Source organism: Homalodisca vitripennis, chromosome 4, assembly GCF_021130785.1.
Source record: "Homalodisca vitripennis isolate AUS2020 chromosome 4, UT_GWSS_2.1, whole genome shotgun sequence".
Lineage (NCBI taxonomy): Eukaryota > Metazoa > Arthropoda > Insecta > Hemiptera > Cicadellidae > Homalodisca > Homalodisca vitripennis.
In genome coordinates, this window is record NC_060210.1 from 64,725,753 (window position 1) to 64,747,493 (window position 21,741).

Sequence of the window (21,741 nt, forward strand, 5' to 3'; positions counted from 1 at the left end):
ATTCAATATACACGCATGATTTAACTGGATAAAATAAGAATAATGGAAAAATTATAAATAGGCAATGTACAAGCGCAGTTCTCAATTAGGACTGCACACTTAGACTGTACTCAGAAGTGTATTTTGTTGAATAAGAGTAAGTTTGCAAGTTAAATAAGTTTTAATAGTCATAATGTTAACGTAGATGTTTGGTTTTAGGTGATACAATTTCCGTACATAAATAATTGCAAAAATGTAACTTATAAAAGAAAAATGACAGGATATTGCATTATAATAAATCATGAATAGAAATATAAGAAGCACTTCTTATTTCCTGTGGTATGTTTTTCATTGTTGTAATAATAAATCGTTATTTTTAAGTCAGTCACAATGTTTATTATTCAGACATTTTTTAGGTGTTCTCTAACGATTTTATTATATGTGAATATACACTTTGTATTAATAGATAAAACCAGACAAACGAGCAGACAAAAATGCATAAACTAAATTGATTGCATTGCCATTTGTTTTTGATAGTGCGGTTCAATAAAAAACATTTCTTTACATTTACAATAGATTTAGTTAAAGTTTTTATTCATTATGCTTAAATTTATAGGATTTTCCAGACTACTGCAGAGTTCAATCACAGAATGTCTGCGGTGGCGTTCGGGTACTAGTGATCGTATATATTGAGACGTTTTAATTTAAATTTCCGGCAAGACATTTCGTCAGGGGAAACGAGCAGTCATCACATTGTGACCGGTGGCGAGCAGAGCTCCCGGGTTTTGTGTAAACACAATCAGGCAATTGGCTTCGCCCCAGGTTTCATTCTCGGGCGCAAAGTAAACACAGGATGGTGTAAACCTGGGAATTGCAGAGGAGCGGACATTGTTGTACAGCCAAGGTCAAGCACAAGGCAGTAGGTCTGGCGTGACGGTCCGGCGTTACGTGTGTGAAACTATAGACCCGTGGCTATTGTGTCTATTTCCTGAAAAAATCAATAAAACCAACTATTTCAAATGTTAATGGACGCTAATTAAGTAGTTAAATAATTACAAAAAATAAGATCTTATTATTTTTGGCGGTATTATAGACGTTAGTGCCTAGTCGTTACGTAACATACTTCATGGAGTCAGTACAGCGATAAATAAGTACTTTTCAATAAATGCTTGGTCATTTATTTCAAATCGTAAAATGAGGTAAACGTGTACATTCAGATGAATAACCATAAATCTTAATATAAAATAATAAATTAATAATTATATCATACATAAATTAAAGTGCTTACATTTGTACGAGAAGTGAGAACACCATCAAACACTGCAACGCTAACATCTGGATAAACGCACTCTGTTGAGTAATTTAACATCAAATTATGTCTTCCTTTATAGTCCAGGTGCCAAGAGCCAATTTGCATTTTTATACGCACATACCTCGTTTTTCTTTAAATCTATAGAGGAATTTCCTGCAAGAAAGTAATTAATAGTCAGCCGTGTTAGTTTTAGCACATTTCGAAATGGAAAGTTTAAAGGCAAATGGGCAGAAAAAAGAAATTATTGTTTATTTCTCAGATCATATTCATCTCTGATTGAATAATTTTAAAACTAACCATCAGCTCTTTGAATAAATGTTAAACCAGCACTAGATAACAACTTTGGCACTCATAAACAACTCATTTGGCGATAGAACATTAGGTAATAATGATTTAGATCAGTTGCCCGTGATAATCTGACAAGTTAAATTGACAACATCCACGCGAAAATACACAGAGGAACCTACGTTGCAGCTGAGGTTCATGTGGCCCTGCAGGTGCATTTGTTTTGTTGACCATATCAAATGGTGGCAGAACGTTCTAAAAATAAATCCAGAAACCGTCATCCATAATGACAGCTATATTAAAACCGCCACCCATATTAGTATTAAAGTGAGATGAGTCTAGATTGGTAAAATATGATGTAGACATTAATAATTATTACTGAAAGATTTAAAGGTTTAAAGACAGAAACAAACCTATTTTTTAAAAGTATGAAATCCGAACGGGAAATTAACTAATATTGACATCAATCATTATCTCAATATACTTACATTCCTCCATGGAGTCAGTACAGCGATAAATAAGTACTTTTCAATAAATGCTTGGTCATTTATTTCAAATCGTAAAGAGAGGTAAAATATTTTGTTGTACATTCAGATGAATAACCATAAACCTTATTATAACATAATAAATTAATAATTATATCATACATAAATTAAAGTGCTTACATTTGTACGAGAAGTGAGAACACCATCAAACACTGCAACGCTAACATCTGGATAAACGCACTCTGTTGAGTAATTTAACATGAAATTATGTCTTCCTTTATAGTCCAGGTGCCAAGAGCCAATTTGCATTTTTATACGCACATACCTCGTTTTTCTTTATATCTATAGAGGAATTTCCTGCAAGAAAGGAATTAATAGTCAGCCGTGCTAGTTTTAGCACATTTCGAAATGGAAAGTTTAAAGGCAAACGGGCAGAAAAAAGAAATTATTGTTTATTTCTCAGATCATATTCATCTCTGATTGAATAATTTTAAAACTAACCATCAGCTCTTTGAATAAATGTTAAACCAGCACTAGGTAACAACTTTGGCACTCATAAACAACTCATTTGGCGATAGAACATTAGGTAATAATGATTTAGATCAGTTGCCCGTGATAATCTGACAAGTTAAATTGACAACATCCACGCGAAAATACACAGAGGAACCTACGTTGCAGCTGAGGTTCATGTGGCCCTGCAGGTGCATTTGTTTTGTTGACCATATCAAATGGTGGCAGAACGTTCTAAAAATAAATCCAGAAACCGTCATCCATAATGACAGCTATATTAAAACCGCCACCCATATTAGTATTAAAGTGAGATGAGTCTAGATTGGTAAAATATGATGTAGACATTAATAATTATTACTGAAAGATTTAAAGGTTTAAAGACAGAAACAAACCTATTTTTTAAAAGTATGAAATCCGAACGGGAAATTAACTAATATTGACATCAATCATTATCTCAATATACTTACATTCCCCCATGGAGTCAGTACAGCGATAAATAAGTACTTTTCAATAAATGCTTGGTCATTTATTTCAAATCGTAAAGAGAGGTAAAATATTTTGTTGTACATTCAGATGAATAACCATAAACCTTATTATAACATAATAAATTAATAATTATATCATACATAAATTAAAGTGCTTACATTTGTACGAGAAGTGAGAACACCATCAAACACTGCAACGCTAACATCTGGATAAACGCACTCTGTTGAGTAATTTAACATGAAATTATGTCTTCCTTTATAGTCCAGGTGCCAAGAGCCAATTTGCATTTTTATACGCACATACCTCGTTTTTCTTTATATCTATAGAGGAATTTCCTGCAAGAAAGGAATTAATAGTCAGCCGTGCTAGTTTTAGCACATTTCGAAATGGAAAGTTTAAAGGCAAATGGGCAGAAAAAAGAAATTATTGTTTATTTCTCAGATCACATTCATCTCTGATTGAATAATTTTAAAACTAACCATCAGCTCTTTGAATAAATGTTAAACCAACGCTAGGTAACAACACACCGACCGAAGAATGATAAACAAAATGATACTAGTCCAGTATCAATTTGAATCAATTGTACTACAAAAATCTCTTTTGGACACTCTGCAAACTCTTTTGGCCGTCTTTCATTGATGTTAAATTACAGGAGCGAAATACAAATGCTTTTTCATAAACAACTCGTTTGGCGATTGAACATTTGGTAATAATGATTTAGATCAGTTGTCCGTGATAATCTGTCAAGACAACATCTACGCGAAAATGCACAGAGGAACCTACGTTACAGCTGACGTTAATTTGGTTCTGGTAGGTGCATTTGTTTTTATGACAATATCAAATGGTGGCAGAACGCTTATAAAATAAATCCATAATGACAGCTATATTAAAATCGCCATCCATATTAGTATTAGTGTGAGATGGGTCTAGATTGATCGAATATTATTTAGAGATTTATATTTCTTACTGAAAGATCATATATTTCAGAGAACCTTTGCTTCAAAAATTTGAAAGGTTTAAAGACATAAACAAACCTAGTTTTAAAAGTATGAAATCCGAACAGGAAATTAGGTAATATTGGCCTCCTTCATTGTCTCAATATACTTAAATTCCTCAATATCGCAACTAAATTGTGGTAAACTAGTAAGACCACTAAGTTTTACCACTATATTATTAGCGAAGATGCTTCTTATAGAGACGAGAAGACGTCAGTGCAACGATATAAATCAGGCTGTTATGCGCAGTTTAATAGTGATAAAGTAATTAATCTCGGGTAGCAAACTTCAAAACTTTAATGCAGTATTTATTGGTTTCTGATTTACTTACTTGGTTTACGACACAAAACCAGAGCTTTTAGCAAACTGTATTACACTCAGGAGTTATTCTTGGTAGTAATAACTCGAGTTATTACTCAAGATATACCTGAACGTGTTGGTATAAGTACCATTGTATATGTCACGTTCCGTCGACCAACAGGCAGCGAGGAAGTTGTCAGCGGTGGCTTATTGCCCATTGTTCTGTACACAATACACGCGAGTATCACTTTACTTCAATCTCTCAAATACGATTTTAAACAATAGGTTGTTTTAAGTGGCGATAATTGAAAGCGGTACGAGTATCTGCGGCGATTCATAGAATCGAACAGAGATATCGATTCTTTTTTTGTACGATGTTTTAAATCATCGTGGAAAGAAGGAGAATTTGCGGTAATGCCGATCTTTATCACTCGTCTACATTGTAAAATACATGTAACACTAAACGAACCACCTTAGCCTGGACCTGGATATTTCTTGATAAGGTGTGAGGGTAAGTGTTCATAAAACACCGTTCTGTGTCTCCCACTTTGGTAGTTTGCGTTGCCTCTAGTATCATACTTGAGTATGTATGTGGCCTCTCGTTAAGGCACATTTAGATATATAGAATTTTGTTTTTTTCCCAAATAAAAAGACTAGGTAGAGGCAACAGTTGTAGAGTTTTTAAAACCTTTTTACACGACTCTCCGAGTTTCAATTTTGTAATGTCTCTATAGTAACTCTTTTCTGGAGACTAAGCTCTCATGAAGTACGTGTACATGCTCCCCAAAACCAGTTCTATAGGAGAGATGAGGATACATTGAGCCACAATATGCCATTATCAGGACCTTAGTCTGGCAGTATTTTGCTAAAGACCTCAAGATATAGATTTCTGTCACAAAATCAATCAGATGTGTATTCAAAAGAATTGTGTTGTGTATAATTCTTCTAACATCACAGTGGTGTCACTGAGTGAGTCTGAAGAACGAAGGGGAAGATTCACAACAATTGATTCTTCCCCAAAACATGCTCCCCACAACATGCTCCCCACAACATGCTCCCCAGAACATGCTTCCCACAACATGCTTCCCAAAACAAATTCCACAGGAGAGATGAGGATACATTGAGCCATGGTATGCCATTATCAGGACCTTGTGTTTATTAACAAAACCGTTACATTCTTAGACTTTTATTGTGGGGTCACTTGAAATCAGTAGTTTTTAAAACACATTCCACTGGTGTCAAAAACTTGAAAAACAGGATCACTGTTGAGTGTTGAGGCTTAACCAGTGAAACTTTTGGAAAGATTAGACAAGAATTTAAAAATAGGTTATTTTTTTGCTTGAATAACAATGGCTATCAATTTGAACAGTCGATTTGAAGTTTACAATTAATCTACAACAGATTTCAGTGAGTAATTTGGTTTTTATTATAAGTAGTGCTGGTTATGCTGCTGATACCAAACGGCTTGGCCGATTTAAGTTTTTTTACCAAAATACAGCATTTTTTATGGGCTTCAATTTTAGGTGTCACAAGGGATTAGTTGCCATTTAAAAATGTTGGCTTTGGAAACGGGGAGGCGAGGTGAGCACCCCCATTTTTAAAAAATTTGTTTGTTCCCCCAATTAGTACTTTACACTCCCGTTTATATAATTTTGATACTTAAGTCTTTTAATACGAGTTTGAAGTTTTAAAATGAACACTCTTTACTGTAACTAGTATAATTATGTTAAAATGGGATGTATAAGCCAGCCAAAAGTGAACCCTTCTGGGGGAGTGCTTTACTAAATAAAAAGGGAATAAAAGGGGAACAGATAATGAGAAATATATATACACAGATAAATAGACGAGAAATGAGGTGAATGCTTGATGTGATATAGGACGGAAGGAGGAAGAGAGAAGAGGAGGGGAAGACATACCACAAATGAGATTATATAAAAATGTAGTAGGTTGTAATCATCATATAAGATTTAAAGAGATTGATATACAAACTGTGGTTTACATAATTCCCTTACAATATTCCACAGGCTTAGTAATTACACCACGATAAAGAGCGTGTAGTTACAAGCTAATGCACTGAAGGTTCACAGCCAACCTTACACCTTCCTTGCCAACTCAGCGGTTTGCCAATACATTGTTACGTAATAGCGATTATGATTTGATGTCATCAATTTGCGATTTTCAGTGGCAACAGTCCCAGACTGGGACGTTGTATGGTTTACAATGACAGATGGGCTGTAATGATGGTGTTAAATCATTGCCGGCACCGTCCAAGGCACTATGCGGTGTTAAAACGTTCGTGTCGGTTATAATTTAGTGAAGGTAACTTCTGTTAAATAAGATACATTTCTTATATTCTTGCGTATTGAAATAAAATATACTCTTGTATTCAATAAAATATGTATGTAAGAGGTTTAAGTATACTCCATTAATATACATCCGGTTGGTATACCTCGTAGAGTACGTAAGACGTTAATATGTATCAGAAACGATTAATATGAGTACTTTGAATGCATAATACTCGTAGAGGACAGACCAGTGAATGGTTGATAATGGGATATAACGTATTGTTCTCTTCGGGCATTTTCCTCATTAACTCTCGCACGTAAACTATGATAAACTATGCATATACATTTGTAGCCAGAAAATGAAATTATTCATCAACGTCATGATTGAAAATAACTTGTCTAAGCACGTGTATGAGATGAGCTATCTTATTTGTACTGGTAAAAACAAACATTTCACGAACAATCTGGGCATTTTATGGGAGAGGTATCTCGTTTTTGGTAGTTTGGACAAGGGTGGTGAACTTCCCCAAGAGGACCACGAAGTGGTCCGGTTGTGGTCCTCATTACTGATCAGGTTGTTTTCGGCGTTTGTGGAACTGCTGAAATCATAGACTGGTAGGAGATAGACTGCCCCATAGAAGAAGAAGAAGAACATAAACTCAGGGGAGTACAAATTTTAAATTCGCGAAAGGATGGGGCTCTACTTCTGTTGGAATATCGTAGTTCCAGGTCGGCAATATATCTTCGTACACGCAAGAATAGTAATTTCCAGAATAATAAACAGATTTTAAAATAATGGTCAAATTCGAACTCAAGTTGCTAGACAGATCAGAGAACCAATCCTGTGCAATTGCGACTTGCCAATGAACGATTAGTGATCGTGAATTGGAAATTGGTGGCTGTAGTTTTATTTGTTGTTTGTAATAGGATGGCATTGTTGTTTGATACACAAGCCATAGATGGTAGAGTAAAAGAGGTCAAAATCCGTGTTTTAGTTGATACTCAGGCCAATGCTAGCGTATCTGTTTCTATTTTCTATCTATCCATCTATTTGCTTTCGGTGGTTTGAAACTTATGCGCTATGTTGTCTGTAAAAAATGTCGCAATTCGTGTGTCAGTGATAATCAAATCAATAGCGGAATGTCTACATTAGGTGTATACGGTGAAGATGATCTAACATGTGATAATTGGCATAAAAGAGATAAGAAAAGGTTATTTTTCATTATTATGAAAGTAAAAATAATAACTACGGTAAATATTATGATTGGTTCATCATTTATTTACCTGGAGAAGGCTTTGGTATAAATTCCACATCTGGAATTTACCACAAGTGCACTCGCATTAGATTATTTCTTTACCTTGATCTCAGTGGATGGAATTTCTATCTTTATGAAATATTTATATCCTCTTTCACATATTAGATCTTTGTTTCGGTATCCTAGTTGACAACTGACGAATTGTGAAAAATTCTAATTTTACTTCCAGAATTCCAGAATTAAAACATCAACGAAATTTTTAACGAACGAATCTCTTAGCAAATCCTTTCCCTATAGAAATTTACAACTAATTTTTAGAGTATTATAATGTGACCGTAACAGCCTTTTACCTGTACTGAACAGGCACAGGTCATTACTTGCGCTGAATAAAACGTGTGTTTCATTAACAACAGTGCAGCACAAATGGATAACGAAAAGCAACGAACCAACGAGAAAGACTATTCTCCTTTATGCATTTAACCTATTTTAGACCTAAATACATCCTAGGTAACATAATGCTTTTCATACTCTCGCTTTAAAGATAAAACACTGTAACTTATTTGAGATGTTTCACACGATCCATTAATATCTCATATTAACATTCTACAATATAAGTGGTCTTTTGGATGCTTCTTACAATATTTAATATGGTTAGGTAATGCGTTATAAAACATACATAAAAACGGAAAGGAATTTAATTTTTTTTCCGAAAGCCGGTCGAAACTCCCATGGGTCTACCGTTTCCCAGATGCCGTCACGCCAGACTTGCCACCTTGTACTTGACCTTGACTTGCACCACAGTGTCTTCAGTCGTGTACTTCCCGTACAATTTAGCGACCCTGCAGGTAACATTGACTCTATACTCTGCCGGAGAACCGTGGTCCCTGGCGGTTTACTGATCCTGCGGTTTACTCTCACATGCGCATTCTCAGGTCTAATGGCCGGGCTGCCCTGTAAATCATCGGCTACGCTCTCAATATGCACCGATCAGTTTTATTCACTGGAATATAAAGGGGACCCGGATTTCCAGATCTCTTTATACTCCAGGTCACTCCAGATTCCAGGAGTCAAGTCTGCGACAGCACCAGATTATAGACGCCGCACTAAGCGGAAGGTGAAATGGAGGTGAACTCAATGTTCGAATTGAATCAACCATAGGTACTCTTGTAATATGCATAACGAAATAATAAAATAAGTCTAAATACTTATGCATTTATGAAATAATAAAGCTGAGTTTTAAATGTATCTTAATATCGTCATTCAACTATTTTAGGATTTCACACTTTTTCCACTTTAAACTCTTTTTTAATGGATATAACTTATACGTAAAATTATTTCAATATATTAAAAATAACGAAAAATTAAATTGTGTAAGCTATGACTACAGTGGGTGAATCAGAGCGGCCAGGTAATTGAGGTAGGGCGGTAGCTGTGTTTGTACTACGACTTCAGGGTCTCGTTTTTCCGGAGGGTATATAAGTGTTTTACAATTTAATAATTTCTTTATTGTCCACTTACGGTCTTTTATGGACATTGGATTCCTGAACGACCATTTTCAGCTGTCAGTCAATAAAGTACAGGTACTTTAAAAGTTATAAAACGTTATGTTTACGGACGCATGCCTCTCTTACACGGATATAAGGCGAAGCGAATGTGCGATTGTGTGCGGACAAAACCGGGAAATGTGTCTTGGTTCTGTGACCTCGTCTTGGGCAAAATCACCGATTGGCGGATAAGGACATCGCTAGTGAATACTGAACTAAAGAAAGTATTCCTTGAGATCGTGGCCTACACCAGAGAATGAAGGCACGTCTACGAATGACGTTTCTTGGACGATAAACTATATTTTAATTGATATGATCCGTGTCATTGATTATGTTGTGTGTTGTTGTTATGTGTCGGTTATGTTGTTGTGTGTTGTTGGGTTGGTTGTTTGTTAATTGTGTGTGTTTGATGTTATTACGGAAGCTTCTCGTATGAAAAGTTGGTCTCAATAAGATCACAAGTTTTCGAGTGATGAATTTTCTAATTTGCACTTTGATTAATATGCTCCATAACTCAGCACTCTGTTAATTTTTAACTGAAATGTATTATTAGTAAATAATTTAGACTTATTTATCTAAACACAGATCTGAACAAACTAAATATTCATGGGGTTTTCGTTAGTGTACCTCTTTTGATCAGTTTTTGGTTAAAACAAATCTAAACATTTCGACCCAAGAGTAGCCTCTCTTCGGCTTTACGTATTCCTGCAAACCCACTCATCTTGTCTCCAGTCAGGTCTGCTCAAAAATCCAATTGACACTCTGGTATTCTCAAAAACGGGATTGCATCCTTTTCAAACGTGCAAACATATGATAGTCACCGAACAAAATTCTACATCTGTTTATAGGGCCTGCATCTTATGCCCGTGTAACCTATATAACACACGTGTTTAACTAAATGATGTTTTCAACTAATGAGAACAGGAGTTGGACACCTTCGTCCGTAGGCTCTTATTTTTTATGACTGCAAAAAAAGGAATAAAAACACGGTCTGAATTACGCCTTTTACTACCACTCTGTTCGTATCCTGGCCGAGGCTTCACTCAGTTTTACTGACGGGGTCTGGTGCACGCCGTATACAGCTGCGTGATATCACTTGGTAAGCAAACCACCTGTAGAGTGCACCCAATTCACATATCATCACATACAGTACACTTCATCACATGGATTCCATGTGTACGCAATGAAATGGCTAAATGTGTATTATTTGTAGAAAATACTACTAATAGCTTTGTGAAACGAAGCAACGTGCACCTTCATCGTGTACCGGATTAGATAAATAAAGTCATTCCTATGTGTACTTCTTTATGCAGAAAACAGTACTGAGCAAAAGGAAAGTTTAAATGAAAATTAAATTGAACAGTTTCTAAATGGGTTCCCTGAATAAATCGGTTAAAAATAGATAATCGGTTCAAAAGTGCATTGCGACACTTTTTAGTGTCTCATTCATTTAATACAGTTGATGAATTCATGGACCAACTCACTAGCTTAAATGTGCGATAGTACAGGGGCGTTGACATCCAAAGTAATTTTTTTATTATTTATTAATTTTACCGCTTGACAACTTTTGTTGCTAACTAAAAACGATATTGTTTACAATACTTTAAAAATTAATCGTTAGCATAAGACATTTTATTATTTTAATGAATATAAAATTGTTATTATGTGACGCATGCTATGCAATTTTAAAATTGTTTCTGGCAAAGGTATATTGTAATGATGCTATTAGTTTCATATGCAAAACTATAATTTAGATACATCACATCCATCGCTGTAACGTTCTAGTTGCCATTGGACGCGAATTTTCATAGGCAGATTTTTAATTTCTAGTAGATGAATCAGGCATCAATTGAAAAGATGACCTCATTTCTAGAAACCTTAACATTCCGTAATAGGTAATGTACATAGATGAACAAGCTGCAAGGCACTTTCCTGTCAATGATAATTATTTCCGCCAAAAGGACGTGGGACAATCTGTATCGATGTCAGGGCGAGAATGTTTCTCCATGGTCACGGAGTTAGTATTAGTTCTTAGCAAATCCATTGGCCTAAAACGCCGTTCAGTCATATTTTCCAGTTGACGGATAAATCGCTGACGGCAAGGACCGTCATGGTCATAAATTTGCTTCAATGGGTGTTAAGGAGATGTAGAATAGTCGGAGTGAGGATCCTCCCCCCACGACCATGGTGCTCTGCTAGGGTCGGTCTATCAGCCTACACTATGACACGACGTGCCCAGCCTGTATTTACATTGAATTGCCAGGGCTCCCACGGTATCTCGCGGTGAAGTCGCTGACAGCTGATACACTGTGATAAAGCGTGGCCTTGGATAATAGCGACAGCTAGCATGCATTGTTTCTGCAATGGTGAATATAGGGACTATACAGATAATTCGGTAATAATGCACGTGTATTGTCTGTATGACGGGTCTAAAGAGAAGGTGAATACGATATACGAAAGTCACGAACAGCTTTCTAGTAGATTTCATGAATATTTTGTAGTTCTCCTCCCAATGTCAAACGAAACCCGTACATTTGAACTTTCAAAAGTATCTAACTAATCACATTCGCAGCTAAAGAAGACTACGGAATTATGACAATGTAGGTTAGTAGCTCAGGTTCTACGCGTAGAGTAGTGTGGTTCCAGGAAATGAGAAATTCATAATCGTATCTCCAAGAACTGTTACTGTTGAAAGTAAGAAAAGTAAAATTAAAATAAAAAAAGACCTGCAATCTCTTGTTTGCAAGCTATTTATAACATATCTTCCATTAAATAAAATAAAAATCAAATTTAAACACAGAATGAATTTCCAAAAAAGATCTCTTTTCTGTTACTACCATCACATTTGGTTCCCGCAGTGGATTAAGTTCCCGTTGCATCTGCAAAGCAGGAGTTTTACTAGTCTACATCACACCTAACAGTTATTTTCATTCTTGAGATGTTACCCTAAGTTATAGACAATGCTAATGCTCAGAAAATCTCATGGAGCGACATGTACCATCTTGTCTTGTCTTTTACACTTCCAGCTATGCCATAACTACGTATTATTTGCCACATCCAGCCACTATCTTAACTACATCCTTTTACATTTGAGCTATTTCCATACTTGTATCATTTTACAATAGCAGCTAGTAATCACTGTAACTACGTACTACATAAGGTGTAAGTACTTCATATAACGTGTCAAGTCTATACGACCTGACGGGTCATTTTATTCTCGAGGTGTCCTATTTACAGAAAGACAGACAATCAGATAAATCAATTTTGCAGCCCAGGTAGATAGAAGGGAAAATCTGTCATCATACTAACTATTGTCTATGTAGAAATGAAGTTTCATGATAAATATAAAGTCTACAGATAAAATCATTCTGAGGTATCCTGCGGGAAAGTTAGACTATGTGAAGGATCAGCCACGTGCCCATCATCAATCACGACGTTGCGTATGTAGAAATGACCTGTCCATATTTCGTTCTTGAAATATCCACCGGAAAAAAGACACGAAGTTAGTCGGTCAGAAGAAGAATGTTGCCAGCACTCTTAATGTTAGTTAAGCAAAATATACAAAAGTTTATAGCTCAAATCATTATCGATGTATCACTCCAGAACTCAGTCAAATTCCGTGGAGGAACATGTACCATGTACCATAAGCCAACTCTATCTTGTCCATATGCAAATTAACTTGTATAACGGAGTATCAAAGAACCAGACAGAATGTAAGAAAAGTCGTACTAATAAATCTTACCAAAAACAATGTTGAAAAGCCATATGAACTAGCTCAGTCTCGTATATTTGTCTATTCTATGATTTTATCTTTGCCATCACGGAGTTAAATCGTATGGACTTACATGTGCCATTATCGAACTTAATGTTTCTTGTATTGATATTAGCCTAACCTTCGTGAAACATTCTATAGGTTTGTTCTTTTTTGAGATGTCGTGCAGTCAGTCAGACACAGAAATTAAATTTTGTGATTGGCTTCATTAACGCTCAGTCAATTACACCTAGCTATTCCATAATTGAGAATTATATTTAATTTCCAGTCTCTACTTTACATACATTGTTTTATATTTCCAGCTATAACTGTATGTAATATTTTGTTGTCATTTTCTGATTTTACGAAATCTGGTATTTGTTACGCTAGTAAAACCTAAGTTTGACTTCTTTTGTACTTATGAATTTTACGATAACTATATTTTCGTTTAACTCTTAGCTAACACCAATCATTCACAAATGTTTTTGTTTACTTTCAGCATTTGGCTGAATTCGTTGAAAACAATGTTGAAAAGCCATATGAACTAGCTCAGTCTCGTATATTTGTCTATTCTATGATTTTATCTTTGCCATCACGGAGTTAAATCGTATGGACTTACATGTGCCATTATCGAACTTAATGTTTCTTGTATTGATATTAGCCTAACCTTCGTGAAACATTCTATAGGTTTGTTCTTTTTTGAGATGTCGTGCAGTCAGTCAGACACAGAAATTAAATTTTGTGATTGGCTTCATTAACGCTCAGTCAATTACACCTAGCTATTCCATAATTGAGAATTATATTTAATTTCCAGTCTCTACTTTACATACATTGTTTTATATTTCCAGCTATAACTGTATGTAATATTTTGTTGTCATTTTCTGATTTTACGAAATCTGGTATTTGTTACGCTAGTAAAACCTAAGTTTGACTTCTTTTGTACTTATGAATTTTACGATAACTATATTTTCGTTTAACTCTTAGCTAACACCAATCATTCACAAATGTTTTTGTTTACTTTCAGCATTTGGCGAGCTTACACATTTTAGTTTTAATCACTAGCTAATGTAACTTCATTCTCAATAGCATATCGCACAGATAACGTAACTGCTTTTTTTTGTATAACATTTCTAACTTATAGAACTTATACAACTCATTAACTATACTAAAGTTGAGGATGAGGACATACGATAAATGCTAAAGCCAAAAAATCATGCATCTTAATGAATTTCTCAGAACCAATCACGGTATCATAAACTGGTGCGATTAAAATTTTTAATCAATACTGCGTGTGCTTTACATAATTGAGTATTCAACAGGGAGATGAAAGTTGTTACGTCTAACAATGCATGGAACGAATTGAGTAAGATTGAAGCACTAGTCTAAGACCCGTCAAGTCATGATGTACCATGTAAAACCTCACATGCAAATGCATCTAAAGTAATTATGGCAGAAATAAAAATCATAAGCTGACCTTACACGGTGCGGGGGAAGATGCAGAATCGTTTTGGACCATACCTGAAACAAATAAACAGCTTTACATCTAAGTCCGTACATGCCAAACACGTCTGGACGACAAATACATGTAATTGTCATGAGCCTCTATAGGAGCAGGTAATACCGCCGCTTCTGTAGTGGCCTTGGGCTATGGACGCTGCCGCTCATTTTAAACACTCGGAGCAATGCAAGAACCGAGACAGCCGGCAATTATGTGTAATTGATTAATGTAATTAATTCCGCTCATCGACTAGCCCGTCAGTAAACGGTAATTAAAATTGCCACTATATAAATGCTAAGCTCTGTTCAAACTGTGAACGCTATATTTAAATTTCGAGAAGAAAACGACTACATAATATATATTATAAAATGGAAAGTATGTTTGGCCGCTTATAAAAAGAAGTCAAATTAATGTTTTATTACATTTGGTTACTATAAGACCATTTATAAATGTAAGTTAAAGTTTGTATTAAATGTTTGTATGGGATGTACTCGTACTTTTAGTATAGAGTGTTTCAAGAGTTGCTCTCAACTCTCGAACTGTAGACAAACAATTGTATTTTAAGTTATGTAGGAGATTTACTGATATAAACTGAAGTTATTGTGTTCTTTTGAAAATGAATTTATTTCAGAAATACGAAATTCACAACACCAAAAACGCCAACACACAATTTTGAAGTAGACCGACCAAATTTGAACCACAAGTTGATAACCTGCTGCCTCGCATGATTTTCTGGTTCACGGGTGTTTGAGCAACGTTAGTTTTATGATCCTACTTGATTCTAATATCAGAAAACTTATTTTACTGTAAATTATAATAACTAAGGAAATGGATTTACAACTTTTAAAATAATTATTTTTATCCTCAAGGATTTACTGTCCATACAGAGAGAAGTGACATATGAGCAATGTTGTAAATCGTTTAAAACCATTACACGATGTGGTCTCTTTTATTAAAACAAGTGGCCCTATGTAATAGAAAGTGCAACGGGCATGTTATAGTTTTTTAGGTCAAAAGAAAATATTCTAATCATGCAGGATTTCCTAGCCAGTAGTTAAGTAGGGCGTTCTAGGGCGTAAATTTGGAGGTAGGTTGGAAATCGTTTACGTGAACGCGCCAACACATGTACTTACAATACATGCAGTACATAGTGTAAATATATACGTAAATATATCTGTAAATTGTTAAACAGTATCTCCAACACCAACAGTCCAACTTCTTATATACCATACTGAATAACCATATGAATACATAATACTTTTACGTCAGTATTTATTTCAATTTGCACTTGGTTTTATCTATTTTCACAACCATAAACAAAATAAAATACTAACTTGACGACATCATTTGAATCACAATATTTTATAAACACCACAGTGTAATACTTTTGCCTCTAATTAGATAAATCTGAGGTAACTCCTCTTTGGAGTTAACCCCTCAGTAAGTAGGGATTACAAATTTTTATTTCATTACTTTACACTTTACTTAAAAAAAGTTTAAGTTCAACTCTTAATTTTTTCGGTCTAAAATATAAATATCACATAATTAAAAGTTATGATGTATAAAAGAACTGCCTGATTATCAGTCATGGGGTTGCATTTGAAATAGGGTTACTTTAATTTTCAAGAACGACATGAAAGTAATTTATGTTGTTCGAAACAAATCCAAACACGAATAACCGGGCGAAAATAAAGCAACTCAATCCCACCAATATTCGTTATAGTTCTTTTATTAAGGTTCACACCACAGGAAAACCAACTTTACCAAAGTGAGTATTTGTGGTTAACCCTCATCGGCCCAAACCTACAAAATACCTGACCTCCGAACGGTTATATTACAGTACAACATTTCCTCTGACATAATAAAACCCGTTACGTGCACCTAAATCCGGCAACCTTTCTCCCACTGTTGTGAATTCCGTGAGAACTTCACAGAGTGCAATGGAAAAGTGACGGGTGCATTTGCAGGCGAGGAGTGCCCAGGACATTCGACCCTTTACGCAACTTTTACTTCATGAATATGGCGAATTGTGAACTTTACCCCTTCGTCTGTAGCAAACATTAATTGAAGAGTCGGTTATATATTTACACGTATATAATCATTCAGTAATTCAAATGATTTGATTCTAGAGTTATACAACACTTACAATTGCAACTATAACTAAATACAATTGTGATATTGACTAAAATCTCTGTCACAATCTTTGAATAATATTATAAATGAGTTAAGCAATATTAGTTTATGTTTGCTTTTACTTAAACACAGGATTCATGCATATTTGCTTACAGCTATTTGGACGTTTCTTGATTTTAGATATATATTAAATTATGTAAATTGAGCAACATATTTTAAAACTAAGTTGCTTAACGAAGCAACAGTATATTAAAATCCATGAGGGAAATGCCATGATTTTAAAAAGCAATGTAAAACCGTTTCTAAAATCACATTTTCAATTAAAAGAGAATTAAAATAATAAAAACGTTTTATATTGCAAAATATAATATTTTATTACAACACGTTTACATAATTAAAAAAAAATTATTTAAAAACACATTTTACACATAAAATCAGGTACTCTATTCAGTAATCTTTTACATATATACTGTTAAAAATTCGTATCATCTTCAATAACTACTCGTTCCTATATTATATTCAGTCTTTTTATCTGAGTGTGAATTACAGTTTAAAATATGTTATTGGATTCATACAAAATGTTTGTTTTTTCCTGTGTTCAGAAAAGTCATGTTAAAGGGTAGTAAGTGAACACTAAAATTAATACTATAACACCGCCTATCCCTGAACGCCACCCCGTGAAATTTAGGTAGGTGTTTGTTGTGATTTCGACTACAATCAATTACTATTATATTTAAATCAATATCTTTGCAACGATCATTCTTCGTAAATTTTCAGAATAACATATTACCAGTGTTACCAGTGAAATCACACACATTTTGTAACGCAGTTTCGGCGCTGCGCTGTTTACACCGTAAATCTGTTCTGTACTTCATACGCACACAACTGTACTTTATTTCATTGTTTCGTGTACATAATGAAGTCATATCCGTGTTCAGGAGGCGAATTAATAAATATTTCACTTCTTAACCTTGAGGGAAATAGAAAAAAATATGATATTAGGGCCTACAGGTGAACTTAAAGGTAGATAACTTTATCAACAGTATGTATTTGCTTCGTTTATTCTTCGTCATTCTGTTTGGGGAGGAGACATTTGCGCAGCATTGTTAATTTAAATTTCTGGCTGGTTTTGGTTGCTTAGAGGTTGAGATGGCTGTTTACATAGCGAAATTTGAAACCTTTTGTGTCTCAACACTAAGTACAAACATTGCATCGAAATTGTAGATTCTACAAAAATTTATATTAAGTTTAATTCATAACAAGTATTTTTTTTAACTTTAACGAAGTTGTAAGTAACAAAGAATACGATTCGTCTAATATCAAGGGAATTTAGAGGATTATTCGAAGAGAATAGCTATAAAGGATTAGGAAAGGAAAGAAGGATTCCTTTATCCGGTGCGTACTTCATGGGATATTCAGCTCACAATTTCAGGAATGACAGCCTGCGATGGGCGATTGTAGCTGCTTATTAAATTAAAAATGGCGACCAGGGATTATTATCAGGCCCTGAGCAATACTAGAGCATATTGAGGGACATAATCCTACAGGATTTCCCTCGCCCGGTTATCAATGCATTGCACTAGAGTAAATATTTTCTAAAGGTCCTTCACATCTATGATGTTTTGGTTGGATGTTGGATACAATATTAAGTTTCGCTCTTCACAGATATTTAAAGTTCACTATTTCAAAGTAAGAGATGTTTACATTTGGAAGCAGATTTTCCAAAGTTACCTGGGTTAATTTAACTAAGAAAATGTTTAAATATTAATACACATTTTCCGAAACCGTTTTTGTTACTTTGAGTTTAATTTCAACACAAAAACTGTGGAAAACTTTACAAACTCTAACAAAATACGTCGTGCAATAAATCTCCAATAACTTTTAGCACATTTAACTGATACCTTAAACTGTATATTTCTAAGAATATGCACACATATTCTCTGTTGTCAAAATTATTCTACCATCCTCGAACTCTTATCAGTTTTCAAGGTCACATCAATCACAAGACAAATAGACAATTTAGCAGCCGTTTATCTCAAGGTACTTGTCCTCAGTAAATGTGAGGTGTTTGTCGAGCTTGTGAGAGCCAGCGATCCATCATCACCATTGCCAACCTCACGTAACATGATATCCCGTCACTGTCAGACAGTAGGTTTTGAGAACATCTTACCAGTTGCGCTCTTTATTATGTTTAATAAGGAACAATTTAAACTGTTCTTGCAACATGAAATAGTATTCGCACGGAATGCTTAAATAACTTCACCTTTAGTTTATTACGAATAGTGTAGTGACAAGGGAAACTACTGAAATAAAATTTCATTCGAGTTTGAAATACGGAATCACTTAATACGGTTATTATTTCACTTGGCGAACAGTACGTGACTGACCGTTTATAGCAAAATTATACATTTGTATCGAACGTTGCTTTAAAAGAAAGTTGACTATTGTTTGACTCGGCGAATACGTGACTCACTGTTTATATCAAAATTATACATTTGTATCGAACGTAGCTTTAAAGGCAAGTTGACTATTGTTTGACTCAGCGATAGTACCTGACTGACTGGTAAAAATATACATCTTTGAATCTGTTAGACAATGTTAGACAGTTTTAGATAATGAACTGGAAATGGGTACTAGATCGTACTTTAAATTTAACATTCACAAGGGAAATGAATTTAAACGTTTTAGGAGTTAGGTTAGCTATATATGAACAAAGTTCTTTGATAATTTACATAATTCACCCTTGTTGTATATCCAAGACCGAGTGTTAAAATATAGACCAATATTACTTTATAGAACACGTTTTTATTAGTTAAACTCTCTGAGTAAGTTAGCGAAGTGGAAGAAGTGTGCGAACGAACACACGCTCGCAGGCTTAGTACATCTCTGGCCGAGGTTTTTCACTATATGTTAATAATGCACAGCCCACATTGTTAGCATATTACACTATTCAACCTTTTTTATTCATTCGCTTCAGTAAACCAATTCAAAGCGACATATTTCATATTATTTATAACTAAGATGATTACCTTTACTGTGTTAATACTCATAGTATGAATTGTAAAACTTTTTTGTATTATATGTATATTAAAGACTGCGCTCCATTGTCTGACATTAACTAAAGTTTGACTTATGAGCAGCATGTATTGAAATGACGTTGAGTTACATCTCATAAGAACAATGTTAAACTTTACGTATGTAAAACGTAAATCCTTTTACGCTTTTATTTTTGAAGTAGAACTATGGTTGGTGTCTTATTTTAAAGATTAATCATATATTTGGTACGCATCCAGACGGGTTTTTATATTTGTTGTAAATTGTATACTGTAAAGAGTATTTAAACGATACAGTAGAAAAAGTCCCATGTTTTCTGAAAAACACCAATAAAAAATTGAAAATATAAAAAAGCGTTTAGATGCATATTAATTATATCATATTAAGATATTATCCATAATTATATGACCACTAATAAGAGCCCAAACGTTCTTGGGGTTTAAAATTGACCTTATATGGACAAACTCAAGATGGCCGCCGAAACAGAGGGCTCTTTAATAGCTAAAACAGTCTTTGAGCTGGATATCTAAATGTGTGCACAAGCAACATCAGGAACTTTCAGTCCATAAAAATGTTTATACATTTCAGAACTCGATTCGCAGTATCAAGAGGGAATAATATAAATATTTTAACAAAAATAATTATTTTGTAACATATTACTCTTAATAATTGTGTAGTTTTCTCGTTCACTAGATTGATTGCTATATAAACTTCTAAAAAACTTCCTTCTTAACAGTTTTATCTAAGTTTTATGCAACGTTCAAGGGAAAAAAACTCAGCTACGGATACGTTTCAATACAAAATTTGAGGTTTCATAAAAACTAAAATAAGTTTAGCTTTTCCTCATACCGTAGTTTTCATTGACGATGTATTACAGTTAACAATAACACTTTGTATAGTAACGTTTAACAATTTCCCCACCAGACATGAAGTGTACAACTGTTTTTTATATAAGAAGTATACACAGAAACAGATGAACACCCATGTCTCGCACTCTGTGTCTTCGGTTGACTTAGGTGTCAAAAATGAGGTTGAGTCATTTTACGACCGAGTGAAGTTTAACTATTTCCCCACCAGACATGAAGTGTACAACTGTATACACAGAAACAGATGAACACCCATGTCTCGCACTCTGTGTCTTCGGTTGACTTAGGTGTCAAAAATGAGGTTGAGTCATTTTACGACCGAGTGAAGTTTAACTATTTCCCCACCAGACATGAAGTGTACAACTGTATACACAGAAACAGATGAACACCCATGTCTCGCACTCTGTGTCTTCGGTTGACTTAGGTGTCAAAAATGAGGTTGAGTCATTTTACGACCGAGTGAAGTTTAACTATTTCCCCACCAGACATGAAGTGTACAACTGTATACACAGAAACAGATGAACACCCATGTCTCGCACTCTGTGTCTTCGGTTGACTTAGGTGTCAAAAATGAGGTTGAGTCATTTTACGACCGAGTGAAGTTTAACCATTTCCCCACCAGACATGAAGTGTACAACTGTATACACAGAAACAGATGAACACCCATGTCTCGCACTCTGTGTCTTCGGTTGACTTAGGTGTCAAAAATGAGGTTGAGTCATTTTACGACCGAGTGAAGTTTAACTATTTCCCCACCAGACATGAAGTGTACAACTGTATACACAGAAACAGATGAACACCCATGTCTCGCACTCTGTGTCTTCGGTTGACTTAGGTGTCAAAAATGAGGTTGAGTCATTTTACGACCGAGTGAAGTTTAACTATTTCCCCACCAGACATGAAGTGTACAACTGTATACACAGAAACAGATGAACACCCATGTCTCGCACTCTGTGTCTTCGGTTGACTTAGGTGTCAAAAATGAGGTTGAGTCATTTTACG

The 21,741-nt window shown here is 34.7% G+C and overlaps 1 protein-coding gene across 2 annotated transcripts in view; it reads right to left on the bottom strand.

The window, feature by feature from the left end:
* LOC124359413 overlaps nucleotides 1-21,741 on the bottom strand; it is a 466,804-nt gene that overhangs the window by 282,181 nt on the left and 162,882 nt on the right. The gene's annotated exons all lie outside the window — the stretch shown is intronic.